Genomic DNA, 18,822 nt, shown 5'->3' with positions numbered 1-18,822 from the left:
CACTTATTTTTATTTTTTTCCTCTTCTTCTGATGGTTAATGAAACCTAGAAGGTCCGGAGAATTGAACTGCAGAGGTTGATCGAGAGATAGAAAGCAATCTGCGAAAGTAGGCTTGTTGGTTTGTTTGTTTGTTTGTTTCTTTCTTTCATTCTTCAAACAATCTCCAATATTTACCGAACGCTTTGATTGACAGCGGTGGTCCAAAGTTGTTCAGAATGAGGAGTTCTGTCATGTGGTATGAATACCTTGTGCACGTGTCAAAAATCACGTGATACACAGTCGTCTATGGCCGTATTCAAGTTTTTTCTGCTTACAGCGCCACCAAGTGGCCACATCCCTTTTCACGTGACCACGGGCTGAGCCCGTACACAGGTGTACCGACTTGGGTGTAATTGTCTCTCTGCCGTCGGAGAGTTATAGCCATTTAAGTAAAGCCCGCCTCGCCCACTGCCAACGTTTTGGCGTCCCGTCGCCAACGGGAATCGAAATTCCCACTTTTTTTCCGGTCACTGTTGGCAGTCAGACTCCAGAGAATCTTCCTGCACCGGTTTGGGTCAGATTGGGCAAACGACCCAGGACTACTGTGCAAAAGTAGGTTTTTCAGAAAATCCCAAATACCCGAAAATCTCGCCAGCGCGACCCCCCAATCCGAGGCGTGCGTCTCGTTCGGCCCGAGCCAAGGATTCCGGTGATGTAAGACACTTGGGTCTGCGACCGGCGCTTCAGGAGTTACGAGCCATTTGGTGCTTTTGAACGATGATGATCCAAAATCCCAGGTTGCACTCCAAAGTGTCGTGTTGTGCACTCTGTTGTGACCCATTTTCGGTGAGCTTGTTTGTTGGCGACCTTAGGCCCTCTCGCCGCGGCCCAGGTGGGCGTGGCCTTTGCCGGCTCCCCCGCCTCGGCGTCATTGTGGCATCGCTTCTCGGCCTTTTGGCTAAGATCAAGTGTAGTATCTGTTCTTATCAGTTTAATATCTGATACGTGCCCTACCCGGGCACCATATATTAAATTGATTTTTGGAACTGGGAGATGGAATAGGGGCTTGCTCCGTCCACTCCACGCATCGACCCGGTATTGCAGTACTTCTGGGAACGGTGCACCCGCCCTTAAAGTGTTCAATGAAAGAAATGTTTTATAGTCTTGAGTGACAGCAGACGTTCATGGAAGTATGGGTGTCGTAGGTGATCATATACAACACTGGTAAAAGGTAGAAGGGTGGTGTGAAAATAAATTAAAAAAAAGAATAAACTCTGTTCTTTGTCAGTTTAATATCTGATTCGTCCACTCTCCGGGGACTGCGTATTAAATAGATTTCCGGCTCATGGAGCCGGATCCGGAGCATGAAAAAAAAAAAAAAAAAAAAAAGGAGGGGGAAAAAAAGAAGACCGTCACTGCACATTTTTGATGTCTCTCTTATCTCTTGGAGTCTTTTACTCGCCGTCGGTGAGGATTGCGAAGAGGGACAGGGTGCCTCTGACTGGAGGCCTGGGAATTCATACTTACCTGGCAGGGGAGACACCATGATCAGGAAGGTGGTTCACCCAGGGCGAGGCTCGGCCATTGCACTCCGGTTGTGCTGACCCCTGCGAATTCCCCAAATGTGGGAATCTCGACTGCATAATTTATGGTAGTGGGGGACTGCGTTCGCGCTCTCCCCTGGACGCACACTGGTTAAAAGAGCAGATTGTTAAAGCGCCACTTATTTTTATTTTTTTCCTCTTCTTCTGATGGTTAATGAAACCTAGAAGGTCCGGAGAATTGAACTGCAGAGGTTGATCGAGAGATAGAAAGCAATCTGCGAAAGTAGGCTTGTTGGTTTGTTTGTTTGTTTGTTTCTTTCTTTCATTCTTCAAACAATCTCCAATATTTACCGAACGCTTTGATTGACAGCGGTGGTCCAAAGTTGTTCAGAATGAGGAGTTCTGTCATGTGGTATGAATACCTTGTGCACGTGTCAAAAATCACGTGATACACAGTCGTCTATGGCCGTATTCAAGTTTTTTCTGCTTACAGCGCCACCAAGTGGCCACATCCCTTTTCACGTGACCACGGGCTGAGCCCGTACACAGGTGTACCGACTTGGGTGTAATTGTCTCTCTGCCGTCGGAGAGTTATAGCCATTTAAGTAAAGCCCGCCTCGCCCACTGCCAACGTTTTGGCGTCCCGTCGCCAACGGGAATCGAAATTCCCACTTTTTTTCCGGTCACTGTTGGCAGTCAGACTCCAGAGAATCTTCCTGCACCGGTTTGGGTCAGATTGGGCAAACGACCCAGGACTACTGTGCAAAAGTAGGTTTTTCAGAAAATCCCAAATACCCGAAAATCTCGCCAGCGCGACCCCCCAATCCGAGGCGTGCGTCTCGTTCGGCCCGAGCCAAGGATTCCGGTGATGTAAGACACTTGGGTCTGCGACCGGCGCTTCAGGAGTTACGAGCCATTTGGTGCTTTTGAACGATGATGATCCAAAATCCCAGGTTGCACTCCAAAGTGTCGTGTTGTGCACTCTGTTGTGACCCATTTTCGGTGAGCTTGTTTGTTGGCGACCTTAGGCCCTCTCGCCGCGGCCCAGGTGGGCGTGGCCTTTGCCGGCTCCCCCGCCTCGGCGTCATTGTGGCATCGCTTCTCGGCCTTTTGGCTAAGATCAAGTGGTCTGGCCAGACGCTCTGAGACAGTGATCGCCTCTTGTGGGACCTTGGTCTTGTGTGTGGCTTGTCACACAAGACCTACACCTTCAGGAGGTAGATTGACAAGCGGCTTTTAGTTGACGACTCGTGTCTGCGAGGAATCTCTGTGTTTTAAGGTAAGCAGGTTTTAAGTTGTTTATTTATTTATTTATTGTATTTATTGTTGGGTTTTAGCCGCAGCGTGCTGGTGGTGCCTCCAACATGTCGGCTGCTCGTGCCGGCATGAGGAGGCACCACAGCGTGCGTTTTAATTTCAAGACTAAAGAGGATGGTACTCTCCTGACTATGTCTAGATTGGATTTTTCACGGAAGTACATCCAACAGTTTTTAGGTTTTAAGGTATCTGACATAAACTGTTTGCTGACTCTGCCCCAAAACCGGGGTTTTGATGTAAGTTTTGTATCCGCTTCTCTGCTGAATACTTTCTGGTCTCGTTTTGAAACATGCAAAGCCAATTTCTCCATGTTCACAGTGGAAAAACTGACTGATAATTCACTGAAAGTTGTGATTGTCAGGATGTTTAATGAAACTGTGAGTGGAGAGGATATTGCTGTATGGTTGGCAAGATATTGCTCTATTCGTGGACAACCAGTCAAGGTTTTAGACGAAGACGGTATCTGGAGCTGTGCGTGGAGAGTGCCCATTCAACAATGGGCAGATCCCAACAGCTACCATGGCCTGAGTCAAATTCCATCAATGATTGTGTTGGGGGAAAATAGAGGCTATATCCACTACCAAGGGATGCCCAAGTTATGCCGCAAGTGTGGTAAACTTGGACACCTCGCCGAGGCATGTCAGGAAATAATTTGCAGAAAGTGTAGAGAGACTGGGCACACTTTTGAAGAGTGCCAAAATGGCAGAAAGTGCAACCTCTGTGGGGAATCATCCCATCTCTACAGAGATTGCCCAAAAAGTTTTGCCAACAAACTCAAAGGAAACAAAATGGCCGCCCCACATGCCGAACAAACAAAGGAACAAAGGGAGGAGGCGGCAACCCCTGAGGTTTTGGCGGGAATTTCAAATTCCCAGCCAGCCTCAGGGATTGGTCAAGAAAGAGGAAGTGGGGCGGCCACAGGGGCGGAGTCACAGATTGAAACAGAACAGAGGGAGGAAACCACTCCCAGACAAGACAAAGAAATTGAAACAGAAGATGGAGAGGACGAAACGGTTTCCTCCCTCAACACCGTCTCGGAGGTGAGTATGCCCTCCAGTGGGAGTGAAAGTGACTTTTCACTCCCAAATGCTCAAGTGCAGAAGAGAACTGCGGGATCTCCCCTGTGTATAACAGGAGAGAAAAGACTGAGGGCTACACGTCGGCTAGATAGTTCTTCCCCGGAAAATCTAGACCGTGTGTGGCCCTCAGAATCCCCAAATGAAGTTTCCTTTTTGCATTTTAAGCTTAGAACATCGACACCGAAAGAGTCGCAAGAGTCTAGCTCTGTGGCTCCGGAAGTGTCAAGCTCTTGCCCTCCTGAACCCAGTTCCCATGGGAGAAGGGAGAGGCATGAGGAACAGGAAATTTTATGATTTTAAAAAGTTGTAACCTTTGGAAATGTATTTTTTAAGCCTCATGCCTTTCTATTTCATACTGCTCATGGCCCTCACAATCTCGACTATAAATGTGAGAAGTGTGAGGTCCACGTCTCGAGCACAGAGCATTTTTAGCTTCCTAAAATCATGTAACTCAGACATGTTTTTATTACAAGAATGTGCTTTGCCCTTTTTAACCCAGTATAGGAAATGGGAGGAGATGTGGACCTCTGGACCCTCATTATGGAGTGGGTCAAATTTTAACCGAAATGACGGGGTTGCTATACTGATTAAAAATCCAAATATCTTGGTAAAGGGCAGCACAGTGGTGAGGGACGGACGGGCACTTTTAGCAAACATGACTTTTTTAGGAAGGGATTTTAAAGTGTGTAATGTGTATGGTTTTACAGAGAAGAATGAAAGGTATGAGCTTTTAGAGGACTTGCAGCCCCACATGCTGGGGAGGGCTCCTCTGGTAGTAGCAGGGGATTTTAACTGTGTTTTAACTAGAGCAGATAGAAAAAGAACAGGGGATGATTTTAAAGTTGACAAAACATCAGTTTTACTGCAAAGTTTAGTTAGAGATTTTAAACTTGTTGACTGTTTTAAAAGTCTGCATCCAAGAGAGGAGGGCTTCACCTGGATCAGTGGTGATGGCACCAAAGCCTCTCGCATTGACTATATGTTTACACGTGACTGCCCACCTACTGATGCTAGATTGACTCCCCTCTACTTTTCAGATCACGCAATGCTATCCTGCACCCTTTCACTAACCACGGACGTGACAGTAGGCAGAGGGATTTGGAAACTAAACTGCTCCCTGTTACAGGACGAGGAGATAGCAAAAGAATACAGGGAGCAGTTTAGCCAATGGCAGACTCTCCAGGACTTCTTTGACTCACGGGCACTGTGGTGGGAAATGGTGAAGGGTAGGACACAGTTGTTTTTTAGAAAGAAGGGCAAAGAGAAGAAAAAAAAAGGAAAAGAGGTGCATTGTGGGGCTGCAAAAAAGGTTACAACGATATTTTAATCTGTTAAATAATGGTCTTGATTTTAGCCAAGAAATAAATGAAATTAAAAGAGAAATGTCTGCTCACGAACAAGAAATAAATAAAGGAGTCATACTTAGAAGCAGAGAACAAGAGTTGGAAGAAGGCGAAAAGTGTACACGGTATTTTTTCAAAAAGGTTTTAGCAAAAGGTGGGGGAATAACAAAATTAAAAACAGGTGGGGAAGAAGTGAAAGATACGGAGGGAATTTTAAATGAAGTGGAACTTTTCTTTTCAGAACTTTACAATGAAAAAGTAGTACATGATGATGCAATAAGAGAAATGTTAAGCCTTCTAGAAACAAAAATCAATAAGGAGTGCGCTTTTTTAACACAAGATTTTACAGTTCTTGAGTTGACAGAATGTAGAAAAGGTTTTAAAAAGGGGAAGTCCCCAGGGATGGATGGACTTCCCCTGGAATTTTATGAAACATTCTGGGACATTTTAGCACACAACCTATTGACTGTTTTTAAAGAATTTGACAGACTGGACATACTACCTGACAGTTTTAGATCAGGGATAGTGTCACTCATACACAAGAAAGGTGACAAAGCAGACCTAAAAAATTGGAGACCAATCACCCTTTTAAATGTTGACTGCAAAATTTTTAGTAAACTTTTAGCTAGCCGTATGTCAAGGATTTTAGAGGACGTGATCCACCCAGATCAAGCGTGCGCTGTGCCAGGGAGGAAGATCACCGACAGCCTGATTTTGATAAGAGACGCAATCTGTTTTGCGAGAGACAGAAACAATCGGCTAATAGTTCTAAATTTAGACTTTGAGAAAGCATTTGACCGAGTCTCGCACCAGTACCTGTCTCAGGTATTGGAACAAATGGGGCTACCAGGGAGGTTTTTAAAGTGGGTGGGGATGCTGTACAAAGACATAACCAGCAAAATTCTTGTAAATGGGCACTTGACAAAAGCAGTAACTGTATGCAGTGGCGTCCGTCAAGGGTGTCCGTTATCTCCGCTCTTGTATGTGGCTTGCATCGAACCACTGGCACAGCTCTTGAGAAGGGACCAATGGATCAAAGGACTGAGAATACCAGGCACAAAAGGACTGACCGACTTGAAATGTGTTTTATACATGGATGACGTGACAATTTTAACAACCGACCTTTTATCAATCCAGAGAGCACTTGACCTGACTGACCAATACGGGCGGGCCTCTGGAGCAAAACTAAACAGGAACAAGTCCGAGGCCCAGCTTTTTGGACCATGGGGTGACATAGACACGACAGGACTAGACGTGAATTTTAGGGAAACAGACATCAGGATTTTAGGAGTAAAGTTTGACAAAGAAGGGGGCGGACAAGGAAATTGGACAGAAATGGTAGGGAAAGTAAGACAACGACTGGGCTTTTGGAGACTACGGACGCTGACATTGGAAGGAAAGATTTTAATTTACAAAGCTGTGATCTTACCCTTGTTTTTATTGCTTTCCTCTGTTTTTAGTCCACCAAGGCTCTTCCTCCTGACAGTCGAGAGGGCTGTGTTTTATTTCTTCTGGGGGTCAAAATGGGAGCGCCTGAAACGAGAAGTTGTGAAGAAGAGGAAGGAGAATGGAGGGAAAGGCCTCCCTGACCCCTATCTGTTTTTAGCAAGTAGATTCGCAGCACTGCATTTTAAATACGCAACGAACCCCTCCAGAGAAAACAAAGCAGCAGCAATGGTTAGATTTTGGATGGGGTCGTACCTACGAAGTTTGAAAGTTTTACCTGTTGATCTGACTATCCCAGTGTCTTTTAACCTCCCACAGGAATATTGTTTTATTAAAACCTTTTTAAAAAGACATGTTTTAGAGAATCAAGATGTCACGGTTTTAACTAACCATAAGTCCTTAATCTCTCTTGTGCAGGATCGCGAACCGGTGAGTCCGATTCCAGGCCTCACACTAGGTGAGGCCAAAAACGTTTGGAGGAATGCAGCCCACCCAGCTCTCCAGAACAGGCTTAAGGACTTGTCGTGGATGGTGGCTCATGAGATCCTCCCGGTCAGGGCGGTTATGCACTCCAGAGGCATGGCCAAAAACTCCACCTGCCCACGGTCCGGATGTGGTTCCCCGGAGACCGTGCGGCATCTGCTCTGGGAGTGCGGCGCTGCGCGGGACCTGTGGGCCAAGACCGGCCCCCTGTTTTTCCCGTGCCTGCCAGCGGGTGGGGCCCAGGTGGACTACAAGCTCGCCATCCTGGGGGTGGGTCAGGGCTTGAAGGAGCTGACACCACCAACATTTTCCTCGCTCTGGCTCACCCTAAACGTGATCAAGGATGCCATCTGGGTCACCAGAAACCTGCTGGTGGGGAAACGCGTGACGGTCCCCCTCCACGCGTGCGAGCAGATGATAACAACAACGCTGCAGGGTGGGCCGCACGTCGTCATTCGGATGAGGGGGCCGGGGTCGCACGGAGAAGGTCCCGGCCGCCACCGACCCTGGCCGCCCGTAGATGCACCCTCACCACACCGGCTACGGGAACAGCGGGCCAGCGGGCCGGAGGAGAGGGGATCTCCGCTGGGCACCGGAAGCGGGGAGTCCGGAACCTGTTCTGGAGACCTGGTGTGAATGGAAATTCTTGATAGGGACTCACCCGCGACCCTGTACAAGAGATTGGCATTTAGTTGGCATGTTTTATTGTTTTACATTTTTTATTTCTATTTATTTTCAACCATTTTACCTTCTTTTAAACCAAGCATTTTTACATACATGGACTTGTACACGACACACCACACAAAGCAGTTTTTTTTAAAATGTTAAATGTGTCATTTTTTGTTTTAAAGACGTGTATTGTTTAAAAGAAAAAATGTGAAAATGAAATGAAAATGTGACAATAAACTTTTTTCGAAAGAAAATCTGTTCTTATCAGTTTAATATCTGATACGTGCCCTACCCGGGCACCATATATTAAATTGATTTTTGGAACTGGGAGATGGAATAGGGGCTTGCTCCGTCCACTCCACGCATCGACCCGGTATTGCAGTACTTCTGGGAACGGTGCACCCGCCCTTAAAGTGTTCAATGAAAGAAATGTTTTATAGTCTTGAGTGACAGCAGACGTTCATGGAAGTATGGGTGTCGTAGGTGATCATATACAACACTGGTAAAAGGTAGAAGGGTGGTGTGAAAATAAATTAAAAAAAAGAATAAACTCTGTTCTTTGTCAGTTTAATATCTGATTCGTCCACTCTCCGGGGACTGCGTATTAAATAGATTTCCGGCTCATGGAGCCGGATCCGGAGCATGAAAAAAAAAAAAAAAAAAAAAAGGAGGGGGAAAAAAAGAAGACCGTCACTGCACATTTTTGATGTCTCTCTTATCTCTTGGAGTCTTTTACTCGCCGTCGGTGAGGATTGCGAAGAGGGACAGGGTGCCTCTGACTGGAGGCCTGGGAATTCATACTTACCTGGCAGGGGAGACACCATGATCAGGAAGGTGGTTCACCCAGGGCGAGGCTCGGCCATTGCACTCCGGTTGTGCTGACCCCTGCGAATTCCCCAAATGTGGGAATCTCGACTGCATAATTTATGGTAGTGGGGGACTGCGTTCGCGCTCTCCCCTGGACGCACACTGGTTAAAAGAGCAGATTGTTAAAGCGCCACTTATTTTTATTTTTTTCCTCTTCTTCTGATGGTTAATGAAACCTAGAAGGTCCGGAGAATTGAACTGCAGAGGTTGATCGAGAGATAGAAAGCAATCTGCGAAAGTAGGCTTGTTGGTTTGTTTGTTTGTTTGTTTCTTTCTTTCATTCTTCAAACAATCTCCAATATTTACCGAACGCTTTGATTGACAGCGGTGGTCCAAAGTTGTTCAGAATGAGGAGTTCTGTCATGTGGTATGAATACCTTGTGCACGTGTCAAAAATCACGTGATACACAGTCGTCTATGGCCGTATTCAAGTTTTTTCTGCTTACAGCGCCACCAAGTGGCCACATCCCTTTTCACGTGACCACGGGCTGAGCCCGTACACAGGTGTACCGACTTGGGTGTAATTGTCTCTCTGCCGTCGGAGAGTTATAGCCATTTAAGTAAAGCCCGCCTCGCCCACTGCCAACGTTTTGGCGTCCCGTCGCCAACGGGAATCGAAATTCCCACTTTTTTTCCGGTCACTGTTGGCAGTCAGACTCCAGAGAATCTTCCTGCACCGGTTTGGGTCAGATTGGGCAAACGACCCAGGACTACTGTGCAAAAGTAGGTTTTTCAGAAAATCCCAAATACCCGAAAATCTCGCCAGCGCGACCCCCCAATCCGAGGCGTGCGTCTCGTTCGGCCCGAGCCAAGGATTCCGGTGATGTAAGACACTTGGGTCTGCGACCGGCGCTTCAGGAGTTACGAGCCATTTGGTGCTTTTGAACGATGATGATCCAAAATCCCAGGTTGCACTCCAAAGTGTCGTGTTGTGCACTCTGTTGTGACCCATTTTCGGTGAGCTTGTTTGTTGGCGACCTTAGGCCCTCTCGCCGCGGCCCAGGTGGGCGTGGCCTTTGCCGGCTCCCCCGCCTCGGCGTCATTGTGGCATCGCTTCTCGGCCTTTTGGCTAAGATCAAGTGTAGTATCTGTTCTTATCAGTTTAATATCTGATACGTGCCCTACCCGGGCACCATATATTAAATTGATTTTTGGAACTGGGAGATGGAATAGGGGCTTGCTCCGTCCACTCCACGCATCGACCCGGTATTGCAGTACTTCTGGGAACGGTGCACCCGCCCTTAAAGTGTTCAATGAAAGAAATGTTTTATAGTCTTGAGTGACAGCAGACGTTCATGGAAGTATGGGTGTCGTAGGTGATCATATACAACACTGGTAAAAGGTAGAAGGGTGGTGTGAAAATAAATAAAAAAAAAGAATAAACTCTGTTCTTTGTCAGTTTAATATCTGATTCGTCCACTCTCCGGGGACTGCGTATTAAATAGATTTCCGGCTCATGGAGCCGGATCCGGAGCATGAAAAAAAAAAAAAAAAAAAAAAGGAGGGGGAAAAAAAGAAGACCGTCACTGCACATTTTTGATGTCTCTCTTATCTCTTGGAGTCTTTTACTCGCCGTCGGTGAGGATTGCGAAGAGGGACAGGGTGCCTCTGACTGGAGGCCTGGGAATTCATACTTACCTGGCAGGGGAGACACCATGATCAGGAAGGTGGTTCACCCAGGGCGAGGCTCGGCCATTGCACTCCGGTTGTGCTGACCCCTGCGAATTCCCCAAATGTGGGAATCTCGACTGCATAATTTATGGTAGTGGGGGACTGCGTTCGCGCTCTCCCCTGGACGCACACTGGTTAAAAGAGCAGATTGTTAAAGCGCCACTTATTTTTATTTTTTTCCTCTTCTTCTGATGGTTAATGAAACCTAGAAGGTCCGGAGAATTGAACTGCAGAGGTTGATCGAGAGATAGAAAGCAATCTGCGAAAGTAGGCTTGTTGGTTTGTTTGTTTGTTTGTTTCTTTCTTTCATTCTTCAAACAATCTCCAATATTTACCGAACGCTTTGATTGACAGCGGTGGTCCAAAGTTGTTCAGAATGAGGAGTTCTGTCATGTGGTATGAATACCTTGTGCACGTGTCAAAAATCACGTGATACACAGTCGTCTATGGCCGTATTCAAGTTTTTTCTGCTTACAGCGCCACCAAGTGGCCACATCCCTTTTCACGTGACCACGGGCTGAGCCCGTACACAGGTGTACCGACTTGGGTGTAATTGTCTCTCTGCCGTCGGAGAGTTATAGCCATTTAAGTAAAGCCCGCCTCGCCCACTGCCAACGTTTTGGCGTCCCGTCGCCAACGGGAATCGAAATTCCCACTTTTTTTCCGGTCACTGTTGGCAGTCAGACTCCAGAGAATCTTCCTGCACCGGTTTGGGTCAGATTGGGCAAACGACCCAGGACTACTGTGCAAAAGTAGGTTTTTCAGAAAATCCCAAATACCCGAAAATCTCGCCAGCGCGACCCCCCAATCCGAGGCGTGCGTCTCGTTCGGCCCGAGCCAAGGATTCCGGTGATGTAAGACACTTGGGTCTGCGACCGGCGCTTCAGGAGTTACGAGCCATTTGGTGCTTTTGAACGATGATGATCCAAAATCCCAGGTTGCACTCCAAAGTGTCGTGTTGTGCACTCTGTTGTGACCCATTTTCGGTGAGCTTGTTTGTTGGCGACCTTAGGCCCTCTCGCCGCGGCCCAGGTGGGCGTGGCCTTTGCCGGCTCCCCCGCCTCGGCGTCATTGTGGCATCGCTTCTCGGCCTTTTGGCTAAGATCAAGTGTAGTATCTGTTCTTATCAGTTTAATATCTGATACGTGCCCTACCCGGGCACCATATATTAAATTGATTTTTGGAACTGGGAGATGGAATAGGGGCTTGCTCCGTCCACTCCACGCATCGACCCGGTATTGCAGTACTTCTGGGAACGGTGCACCCGCCCTTAAAGTGTTCAATGAAAGAAATGTTTTATAGTCTTGAGTGACAGCAGACGTTCATGGAAGTATGGGTGTCGTAGGTGATCATATACAACACTGGTAAAAGGTAGAAGGGTGGTGTGAAAATAAATAAAAAAAAAGAATAAACTCTGTTCTTTGTCAGTTTAATATCTGATTCGTCCACTCTCCGGGGACTGCGTATTAAATAGATTTCCGGCTCATGGAGCCGGATCCGGAGCATGAAAAAAAAAAAAAAAAAAAAAAGGAGGGGGAAAAAAAGAAGACCGTCACTGCACATTTTTGATGTCTCTCTTATCTCTTGGAGTCTTTTACTCGCCGTCGGTGAGGATTGCGAAGAGGGACAGGGTGCCTCTGACTGGAGGCCTGGGAATTCATACTTACCTGGCAGGGGAGACACCATGATCAGGAAGGTGGTTCACCCAGGGCGAGGCTCGGCCATTGCACTCCGGTTGTGCTGACCCCTGCGAATTCCCCAAATGTGGGAATCTCGACTGCATAATTTATGGTAGTGGGGGACTGCGTTCGCGCTCTCCCCTGGACGCACACTGGTTAAAAGAGCAGATTGTTAAAGCGCCACTTATTTTTATTTTTTTCCTCTTCTTCTGATGGTTAATGAAACCTAGAAGGTCCGGAGAATTGAACTGCAGAGGTTGATCGAGAGATAGAAAGCAATCTGCGAAAGTAGGCTTGTTGGTTTGTTTGTTTGTTTGTTTCTTTCTTTCATTCTTCAAACAATCTCCAATATTTACCGAACGCTTTGATTGACAGCGGTGGTCCAAAGTTGTTCAGAATGAGGAGTTCTGTCATGTGGTATGAATACCTTGTGCACGTGTCAAAAATCACGTGATACACAGTCGTCTATGGCCGTATTCAAGTTTTTTCTGCTTACAGCGCCACCAAGTGGCCACATCCCTTTTCACGTGACCACGGGCTGAGCCCGTACACAGGTGTACCGACTTGGGTGTAATTGTCTCTCTGCCGTCGGAGAGTTATAGCCATTTAAGTAAAGCCCGCCTCGCCCACTGCCAACGTTTTGGCGTCCCGTCGCCAACGGGAATCGAAATTCCCACTTTTTTTCCGGTCACTGTTGGCAGTCAGACTCCAGAGAATCTTCCTGCACCGGTTTGGGTCAGATTGGGCAAACGACCCAGGACTACTGTGCAAAAGTAGGTTTTTCAGAAAATCCCAAATACCCGAAAATCTCGCCAGCGCGACCCCCCAATCCGAGGCGTGCGTCTCGTTCGGCCCGAGCCAAGGATTCCGGTGATGTAAGACACTTGGGTCTGCGACCGGCGCTTCAGGAGTTACGAGCCATTTGGTGCTTTTGAACGATGATGATCCAAAATCCCAGGTTGCACTCCAAAGTGTCGTGTTGTGCACTCTGTTGTGACCCATTTTCGGTGAGCTTGTTTGTTGGCGACCTTAGGCCCTCTCGCCGCGGCCCAGGTGGGCGTGGCCTTTGCCGGCTCCCCCGCCTCGGCGTCATTGTGGCATCGCTTCTCGGCCTTTTGGCTAAGATCAAGTGTAGTATCTGTTCTTATCAGTTTAATATCTGATACGTGCCCTACCCGGGCACCATATATTAAATTGATTTTTGGAACTGGGAGATGGAATAGGGGCTTGCTCCGTCCACTCCACGCATCGACCCGGTATTGCAGTACTTCTGGGAACGGTGCACCCGCCCTTAAAGTGTTCAATGAAAGAAATGTTTTATAGTCTTGAGTGACAGCAGACGTTCATGGAAGTATGGGTGTCGTAGGTGATCATATACAACACTGGTAAAAGGTAGAAGGGTGGTGTGAAAATAAATTAAAAAAAAGAATAAACTCTGTTCTTTGTCAGTTTAATATCTGATTCGTCCACTCTCCGGGGACTGCGTATTAAATAGATTTCCGGCTCATGGAGCCGGATCCGGAGCATGAAAAAAAAAAAAAAAAAAAAAAAGGAGGGGGAAAAAAAGAAGACCGTCACTGCACATTTTTGATGTCTCTCTTATCTCTTGGAGTCTTTTACTCGCCGTCGGTGAGGATTGCGAAGAGGGACAGGGTGCCTCTGACTGGAGGCCTGGGAATTCATACTTACCTGGCAGGGGAGACACCATGATCAGGAAGGTGGTTCACCCAGGGCGAGGCTCGGCCATTGCACTCCGGTTGTGCTGACCCCTGCGAATTCCCCAAATGTGGGAATCTCGACTGCATAATTTATGGTAGTGGGGGACTGCGTTCGCGCTCTCCCCTGGACGCACACTGGTTAAAAGAGCAGATTGTTAAAGCGCCACTTATTTTTATTTTTTTCCTCTTCTTCTGATGGTTAATGAAACCTAGAAGGTCCGGAGAATTGAACTGCAGAGGTTGATCGAGAGATAGAAAGCAATCTGCGAAAGTAGGCTTGTTGGTTTGTTTGTTTGTTTGTTTCTTTCTTTCATTCTTCAAACAATCTCCAATATTTACCGAACGCTTTGATTGACAGCGGTGGTCCAAAGTTGTTCAGAATGAGGAGTTCTGTCATGTGGTATGAATACCTTGTGCACGTGTCAAAAATCACGTGATACACAGTCGTCTATGGCCGTATTCAAGTTTTTTCTGCTTACAGCGCCACCAAGTGGCCACATCCCTTTTCACGTGACCACGGGCTGAGCCCGTACACAGGTGTACCGACTTGGGTGTAATTGTCTCTCTGCCGTCGGAGAGTTATAGCCATTTAAGTAAAGCCCGCCTCGCCCACTGCCAACGTTTTGGCGTCCCGTCGCCAACGGGAATCGAAATTCCCACTTTTTTTCCGGTCACTGTTGGCAGTCAGACTCCAGAGAATCTTCCTGCACCGGTTTGGGTCAGATTGGGCAAACGACCCAGGACTACTGTGCAAAAGTAGGTTTTTCAGAAAATCCCAAATACCCGAAAATCTCGCCAGCGCGACCCCCCAATCCGAGGCGTGCGTCTCGTTCGGCCCGAGCCAAGGATTCCGGTGATGTAAGACACTTGGGTCTGCGACCGGCGCTTCAGGAGTTACGAGCCATTTGGTGCTTTTGAACGATGATGATCCAAAATCCCAGGTTGCACTCCAAAGTGTCGTGTTGTGCACTCTGTTGTGACCCATTTTCGGTGAGCTTGTTTGTTGGCGACCTTAGGCCCTCTCGCCGCGGCCCAGGTGGGCGTGGCCTTTGCCGGCTCCCCCGCCTCGGCGTCATTGTGGCATCGCTTCTCGGCCTTTTGGCTAAGATCAAGTGTAGTATCTGTTCTTATCAGTTTAATATCTGATACGTGCCCTACCCGGGCACCATATATTAAATTGATTTTTGGAACTGGGAGATGGAATAGGGGCTTGCTCCGTCCACTCCACGCATCGACCCGGTATTGCAGTACTTCTGGGAACGGTGCACCCGCCCTTAAAGTGTTCAATGAAAGAAATGTTTTATAGTCTTGAGTGACAGCAGACGTTCATGGAAGTATGGGTGTCGTAGGTGATCATATACAACACTGGTAAAAGGTAGAAGGGTGGTGTGAAAATAAATAAAAAAAAAGAATAAACTCTGTTCTTTGTCAGTTTAATATCTGATTCGTCCACTCTCCGGGGACTGCGTATTAAATAGATTTCCGGCTCATGGAGCCGGATCCGGAGCATGAAAAAAAAAAAAAAAAAAAAAAAGGAGGGGGAAAAAAAGAAGACCGTCACTGCACATTTTTGATGTCTCTCTTATCTCTTGGAGTCTTTTACTCGCCGTCGGTGAGGATTGCGAAGAGGGACAGGGTGCCTCTGACTGGAGGCCTGGGAATTCATACTTACCTGGCAGGGGAGACACCATGATCAGGAAGGTGGTTCACCCAGGGCGAGGCTCGGCCATTGCACTCCGGTTGTGCTGACCCCTGCGAATTCCCCAAATGTGGGAATCTCGACTGCATAATTTATGGTAGTGGGGGACTGCGTTCGCGCTCTCCCCTGGACGCACACTGGTTAAAAGAGCAGATTGTTAAAGCGCCACTTATTTTTATTTTTTTCCTCTTCTTCTGATGGTTAATGAAACCTAGAAGGTCCGGAGAATTGAACTGCAGAGGTTGATCGAGAGATAGAAAGCAATCTGCGAAAGTAGGCTTGTTGGTTTGTTTGTTTGTTTGTTTCTTTCTTTCATTCTTCAAACAATCTCCAATATTTACCGAACGCTTTGATTGACAGCGGTGGTCCAAAGTTGTTCAGAATGAGGAGTTCTGTCATGTGGTATGAATACCTTGTGCACGTGTCAAAAATCACGTGATACACAGTCGTCTATGGCCGTATTCAAGTTTTTTCTGCTTACAGCGCCACCAAGTGGCCACATCCCTTTTCACGTGACCACGGGCTGAGCCCGTACACAGGTGTACCGACTTGGGTGTAATTGTCTCTCTGCCGTCGGAGAGTTATAGCCATTTAAGTAAAGCCCGCCTCGCCCACTGCCAACGTTTTGGCGTCCCGTCGCCAACGGGAATCGAAATTCCCACTTTTTTTCCGGTCACTGTTGGCAGTCAGACTCCAGAGAATCTTCCTGCACCAGTTTGGGTCAGATTGGGCAAACGACCCAGGACTACTGTGCAAAAGTAGGTTTTTCAGAAAATCCCAAATACCCGAAAATCTCGCCAGCGCGACCCCCCAATCCGAGGCGTGCGTCTCGTTCGGCCCGAGCCAAGGATTCCGGTGATGTAAGACACTTGGGTCTGCGACCGGCGCTTCAGGAGTTACGAGCCATTTGGTGCTTTTGAACGATGATGATCCAAAATCCCAGGTTGCACTCCAAAGTGTCGTGTTGTGCACTCTGTTGTGACCCATTTTCGGTGAGCTTGTTTGTTGGCGACCTTAGGCCCTCTCGCCGCGGCCCAGGTGGGCGTGGCCTTTGCCGGCTCCCCCGCCTCGGCGTCATTGTGGCATCGCTTCTCGGCCTTTTGGCTAAGATCAAGTGTAGTATCTGTTCTTATCAGTTTAATATCTGATACGTGCCCTACCCGGGCACCATATATTAAATTGATTTTTGGAACTGGGAGATGGAATAGGGGCTTGCTCCGTCCACTCCACGCATCGACCCGGTATTGCAGTACTTCTGGGAACGGTGCACCCGCCCTTAAAGTGTTCAATGAAAGAAATGTTTTATAGTCTTGAGTGACAGCAGACGTTCATGGAAGTATGGGTGTCGTAGGTGATCATATACAACACTGGTAAAAGGTAGAAGGGTGGTGTGAAAATAAATTAAAAAAAAGAATAAACTCTGTTCTTTGTCAGTTTAATATCTGATTCGTCCACTCTCCGGGGACTGCGTATTAAATAGATTTCCGGCTCATGGAGCCGGATCCGGAGCATGAAAAAAAAAAAAAAAAAAAAAAGGAGGGGGAAAAAAAGAAGACCGTCACTGCACATTTTTGATGTCTCTCTTATCTCTTGGAGTCTTTTACTCGCCGTCGGTGAGGATTGCGAAGAGGGACAGGGTGCCTCTGACTGGAGGCCTGGGAATTCATACTTACCTGGCAGGGGAGACACCATGATCAGGAAGGTGGTTCACCCAGGGCGAGGCTCGGCCATTGCACTCCGGTTGTGCTGACCCCTGCGAATTCCCCAAATGTGGGAATCTCGACTGCATAATTTATGGTAGTGGGGGACTGCGTTCGCGCTCTCCCCTGGACGCACACTGGTTAAAAGAGCAGATTGTTAAAGCGCCACTTATTTTTATTTTTTTCCTCTTCTTCTGATGGTTAATGAAACCTAGAAGGTCCGGAGAATTGAACTGCAGAGGTTGATCGAGAGATAGAAAGCAATCTGCGAAAGTAGGCTTGTTGGTTTGTTTGTTTGTTTGTTTCTTTCTTTCATTCTTCAAACAATCTCCAATATTTACCGAACGCTTTGATTGACAGCGGTGGTCCAAAGTTGTTCAGAATGAGGAGTTCTGTCATGTGGTATGAATACCTTGTGCACGTGTCAAAAATCACGTGATACACAGTCGTCTATGGCCGTATTCAAGTTTTTTCTGCTTACAGCGCCACCAAGTGGCCACATCCCTTTTCACGTGACCACGGGCTGAGCCCGTACACAGGTGTACCGACTTGGGTGTAATTGTCTCTCTGCCGTCGGAGAGTTATAGCCATTTAAGTAAAGCCCGCCTCGCCCACTGCCAACGTTTTGGCGTCCCGTCGCCAACGGGAATCGAAATTCCCACTTTTTTTCCGGTCACTGTTGGCAGTCAGACTCCAGAGAATCTTCCTGCACCGGTTTGGGTCAGATTGGGCAAACGACCCAGGACTACTGTGCAAAAGTAGGTTTTTCAGAAAATCCCAAATACCCGAAAATCTCGCCAGCGCGACCCCCCAATCCGAGGCGTGCGTCTCGTTCGGCCCGAGCCAAGGATTCCGGTGATGTAAGACACTTGGGTCTGCGACCGGCGCTTCAGGAGTTACGAGCCATTTGGTGCTTTTGAACGATGATGATCCAAAATCCCAGGTTGCACTCCAAAGTGTCGTGTTGTGCACTCTGTTGTGACCCATTTTCGGTGAGCTTGTTTGTTGGCGACCTTAGGCCCTCTCGCCGCGGCCCAGGTGGGCGTGGCCTTTGCCGGCTCCCCCGCCTCGGCGTCATTGTGGCATCGCTTCTCGGCCTTTTGGCTAAGATCAAGTGTAGTATCTGTTCTTATCAGTTTAATATCTGATACGTGCCCTACCCGGGCACCATATATTAAATTGATTTTTGGAACTGGGAGATGGAATAGGGGCTTGCTCCGTCCACTCCACGCATCGACCCGGTATTGCAGTACTTCTGGGAACGGTGCACCCGCCCTTAAAGTGTTCAATGAAAGAAATGTTTTATAGTCTTGAGTGACAGCAGACGTTCATGGAAGTATGGGTGTCGTAGGTGATCATATACAACACTGGTAAAAGGTAGAAGGGTGGTGTGAAAATAAATAAAAAAAAAGAATAAACTCTGTTCTTTGTCAGTTTAATATCTGATTCGTCCACTCTCCGGGGACTGCGTATTAAATAGATTTCCGGCTCATGGAGCCGGATCCGGAGCATGAAAAAAAAAAAAAAAAAAAAAAAGGAGGGGGAAAAAAAGAAGACCGTCACTGCACATTTTTGATGTCTCTCTTATCTCTTGGAGTCTTTTACTCGCCGTCGGTGAGGATTGCGA

Source organism: Squalius cephalus, assembly GCF_949319135.1.
Source record: "Squalius cephalus genome assembly, chromosome: 18".
NCBI classification, from domain to species: Eukaryota; Metazoa; Chordata; class Actinopteri; order Cypriniformes; family Leuciscidae; genus Squalius; species Squalius cephalus.
The sequence above is the reverse complement of the archived record's forward strand: the minus strand, read 5'-3'. Positions refer to the sequence as shown.